This window comes from Camellia sinensis, chromosome 10 (genome assembly GCF_055761805.1).
Source record: "Camellia sinensis isolate YWXY chromosome 10, ASM5576180v1, whole genome shotgun sequence".
Taxonomy (NCBI): domain Eukaryota; kingdom Viridiplantae; phylum Streptophyta; class Magnoliopsida; order Ericales; family Theaceae; genus Camellia; species Camellia sinensis.
Genome location: NC_138970.1, coordinates 38,263,688 through 38,268,448, shown reverse-complemented (window position 1 = coordinate 38,268,448; position 4,761 = coordinate 38,263,688). Strand labels below are relative to the sequence as shown.

At 35.9% G+C, this 4,761-nt stretch overlaps 1 long non-coding RNA gene across 1 annotated transcript; it reads left to right on the top strand.

The window, feature by feature from the left end:
- Positions 1–257: 257 nt before the first annotated feature.
- On the top strand, positions 258–4,511 carry LOC114305463 (uncharacterized). The gene is made up of 3 exons (XR_003644384.2): positions 258–528; positions 3,008–3,352; positions 3,471–4,511. It is a non-coding gene; the product is annotated as an uncharacterized LOC114305463 (long non-coding RNA).
- Positions 4,512–4,761: the final 250 nt, after the last annotated feature.

Genomic DNA, 4,761 nt, shown 5'->3' with positions numbered 1-4,761 from the left:
AAAAAAAAAAAAAAAAAAAAGACAACAATTGTGTTTTTAAAAACCAACCATCTATTTTTTATTGACAAACATTATAAATTGAATAAGTTACAATATCGGATCGATTTAATTTTTTTTCTAAATTAAATATAGAAAGTATTCAACAAAATAAATAGTTCGAATCATTGAAACGAAACTTGTAATAAGCCCCGGTTTGGCAACTGTTGTGAGGCTAAATAAGCTCAAGATGACAAAATGACATTAGGAAATCACAAACAGCCAAAAATCAAATTGTTGCTTCTACACGTGAGCTAGGAGACACGAGTATGAATGGACAATTACCAAACTACCCCATATACACCGTTGCTCAAATGTCTGCGTATTTGCTGGGCTTCTATTCCTGCCTTAACAACACTAAGTAGACAACGACCAAGAACCAGAGAGGTACCAGAAGACTACCCAAATCAAACGACCGATCCAAGCCTTGCACGCTTCCTCAACACCTCGACCATCCTTTATGTGTAGCATTCTGCCGTGTTTGCATCTCTGGTACGCATAACTCGATTTATTTTGGGGTTTTCCTCTCCTTGCACGAGATATCAATTGTTTCTTGTGTGTATGTTCAAATTTCGTCGATTTTTGTGTTCGATCAGTGGTAAAATGCTTTTGTTGGTGTCAATGGAGGTTTAAACCTGAATGTCTCTGTACAGAATGTCTCCATGAACTCAACGAAGTACATCAACTTGCACCATTTCTGTTTTGTTTTTTTTTTTTTTCTTTTTTTTTTTATTGTCTCTTGTTTTTGTAATCTGTTACACAATTTTTTTTTTTTTTTTTTTTTTTGTAACTCCCTGCAAATGGTTGCTTCCACATATATAAAGTAGTTTCATATTTTTTGTAGTCATGTTCGTTTTGGTTGTTGATGAACTGAACAGAGCAATGTCACTTGATTTTTTTTGTTATTTTGTCATTTTTTCTCTTCAAAGTGTTAGCACTATATATATATATATATATTTAACTCAACGGGCCTCAAATTGCCCATACAATGGTTGCTTCCAAATTGAGGTTGGATAAGCATTTTGTGAAACACAAAACCAATACATAAATCAATTGCTCTGCTTTTCCAATAGTTTTGGTGCCTAATGTAGTAGAAACACAATAGAGATCATTTGAACTTTTTACTTTCTTTTTAATTTTTGGCTTTTAAATCTGTTACCAAAAAATATTGTTTTCGTATTTTTTTTTCTTTATTTTTTTTTGTCCCTTCTTTTTTTGATCTGTTACACAATTTAGTTTTTAACTCACTGCAAATGGTTGATTCCAAATTTATGAACTAGTTTCATTCTAGTTGTGTTTCATTTTAATTTGATACCAATATTGTAATTGTTTTTCCATGTGCCTAGTGGTTTAGCTATAACAAAACAGAGCAGTTGAACTGTTTAAGTTGTTTTTTAAATGTTGTCTGTTAAATCTGTTACCAAGTTTCCTTTTCTTTGGGACCTAGGAGTTTTTGTTGTCGTATGCTTATTCGCCAACCAATAGTTCAGAAGAAAAAATAAGAAGAAAGGGAAATATATCTGTAAGGTTCATACCATTTGGAATACAAAATGTGTGAGTACAAAATAGAATAACTACTTTCATCCTCAGAACCTCATTACTCAACTGGAACTAGGAATACAAGCAACTATGGAACTTGTCAAAATTAAAAATTGTTGCTTAGCTAGAACTGTGGATATGTTGTTTGTATAATTGTTTGTATAACTATCTCAAGGAAAAAGATTGTGAATTGTGAAGAAGGCAAACACAAAATCTTTTACTGAACATTTTCCATGTGAGAGAAAATGGATCAAACATCTATACGTAGGATAAAATGGATTGACGTCCACATAGATGTTATTCATAATCAATGTCCAATATCTTTTCTTGAGTGTCACAGTATGTAGGTTTCCATGAAGTACCTGACATATATTTATGACTTGTTAGTGTCTTGAGTTCCTTAAGTTCAAGATGAAGTCAAATCCTATGTGTATGTGTGTGTATGCATTTCTAGGTATGTATTTATGCATTTTCATACTAAAACAGTAATGGTAAAACATGATGTTACTTTAAGTGGAGAGGGTTTATGCTAAGATCTCCACACATTCCATCCATGTTTCTGAACAAGAGTTTTACTAACATGTTTACAACAAATCCTGTAGTACACAACCATCTCATTACCACACATTTGATATATGTCCAACACACACGCATGCCTTACACCTTGTCTTCTTCTGCTATTCATCTATGGTACAAAACAAAGCATGGCTTCTTTCATGTCAACTAGCACATCTACTACATGGCCACGTCGTACGTGTGCCTATGGCTACGGTCAATGTCTTGTCAAGATTTCCAGATCTCGTAAAAATCCAGGATGGGCTTACTACACGTGTCCAAATCCTGCGGTGAGTACACCCTTTATTTTCGGTGACATATTTCAATTCATTTAGTAAAGTTAACTAATACCTTTGTACATAAATTTTGTCAGCCATGTTTAAGTTGGATTGGTTGGTGCGACGAACCTAGGAGACCGAACACCGACTCTAACTTAGCTACACACGACATTGTCATGCACTTGCGGGATGATGTCATTTGCATTCAACAAACGTTGCGTCTCTTGAAAACCATTGTTTATGTGTTGTGCATTATCGTTGTAATCTTACTGTTGCATATGTGAAAATATTCCTAGTGTCTTGTTAGACCCTAACGAAGCTACTATTGTAATGACTTATCTTTATTGTGGACTTGATAACAATAGCTTTGTCAATGACTTGTACGGGAATGGTGGGTTGGATGTACATAATTGTTTCTTTTCCCTATCTCTAAAAAAAATTTGATAGAATGTCATAATCGCTATCATATGTTATTGCGCCAATTCATTTGGGTGAGTAATACGCATACATGTATAAGGTACTTATACTTTAATTTATCAATTGCACTATCGTTATGGCTTCGACATGAACTTCACTACGTACCCTTTCCAAAAATAAAGGGGTGGCAAGGGCCTGAGCAATCGTTATAGAAGACAGCCAAAATGTTCACAAAACTGTGTGGGATTTTGAATCCACAAGGCTTTTCCTACAACATATTGTCAATGAGATTCTTCAGGGCAACTGGCCATTCATGGTTTTGAGCAGCGCTGTGTACAAGTCGTTGGCGAAGAAATTTGAAAAAAAAAAAAAACTGGCAGAAAACATGATGTAAAACAATTGAAGAACAAGTACGCATTCATGAAACGAGATTCGACTATGTGGATGAAGTTGATGGACTGTACCAAAGGAATAATCAGGATTGGGTTTGATGTAGAAACAAACATGTTTCAGGCTTCCGATAAATGGTGGGGTTATATGGAACTAGCAAAGTATTTACTCCATTTTCTTACCTTTTTGCATTGCTTTCATTTTTATTTGGGCTTTAATTTATCACTAATAGTTTTGGTGTTTCTTGTGCTGCAGATAGACAAGAGTTGTGCAAAGTTCAGGAATAAAACTTTGGAGCACCGGGAGTTGATGAAGATTGTCTTCACAGGGGCTGCAATTGGCAAACATCATTGGACACCGGGGGAGAGGACTGTCGAAGATGACGAAGGATCTTTTGATTCAGTTCAAAGCCTTGGTATGCGGGCATTTGCTGATCCAATCCCTTCATTGGTATTGACGTCGATGTTGAGTCGTCAATGGAAGGTGTTGAACCTCGGGTTGACACTAGGGCAAAAAGGAAAAGGAATACTCCCACAAGTTTAGGAAAGTCACAGAAGCTGACTAGTGGAGCATCTGCTATAGTTGACAGTGTGAACAATCTAACCAATGTCGTCCGGAGTCAAAACCAACAACTTACTGTTAGGTACTTAATTGGTAATGAGTCGTTGTACACTATTTCAAAGTGCATGGAGAGGCTGAAATCCATTCCTGCCTTAGTGGGTACATCTTTGTTCCACTTTGCATCGTCTTTTATGGACAACACTGATTACAGAGAGGTTACGATGTGCCATCTCGATGATGACCATATTATCGGGTGGCTTACACAAAAGCAACTACAAAGCTATGCTGCAACTCCATTTGCAAACCTTTTTGGTACACGACAGGTTTGATGGCTACTGGGAAGGGCCACGGGGTTGGGTGGCTGCTAGGAACTGATAGGAACTTCTCATTTTTATGTGTTGATGTTTTCATGGGAACTTATTATAGTGTTAGATTTTTAGGACATAATTAGGTTTTTATTTTTCTTGTTTTTGTTTTTGTTTTTGTTTTTTTTTTTTTTTTGGGGTTTGATGGGCTGGCTTCACTTGGATGGATGGTTTGTGGAACAATATGACCAGTTTGTGTCTTGTTTATTGTTTTGTTTTTGTTTTTAATTTCTGTGTGTGGATGAAATGGATGATGTATGCATCTTTGGTATGGCAGCTTGCTTTTATTTTATCTTGGTTATGCATGGTCTGCTGTTGATGAGTCGATGTCATGTTAGTTAAATGGTTGAATAAGTTCAAAGTGCCAGTAAAGATTTTAACGTTGGACATAAGTCTTGTAGGCCTTGCCAAAGTCGTGGCCATGTCTAACGAGGAAGGTAGCAACAACGATGACTTTGTGGAGCAAATAAACCAAATGGCTATTCAGATTCAAGAACAAAATAATTGGGCGTACGTGTAAGCATATCGGTATGTACAAGAATATTGTGAAAAATACATGTCAAAAACACCATGTCGAACGTCAATATTGACTAGACGTGCATGAATATGTGAATTATACG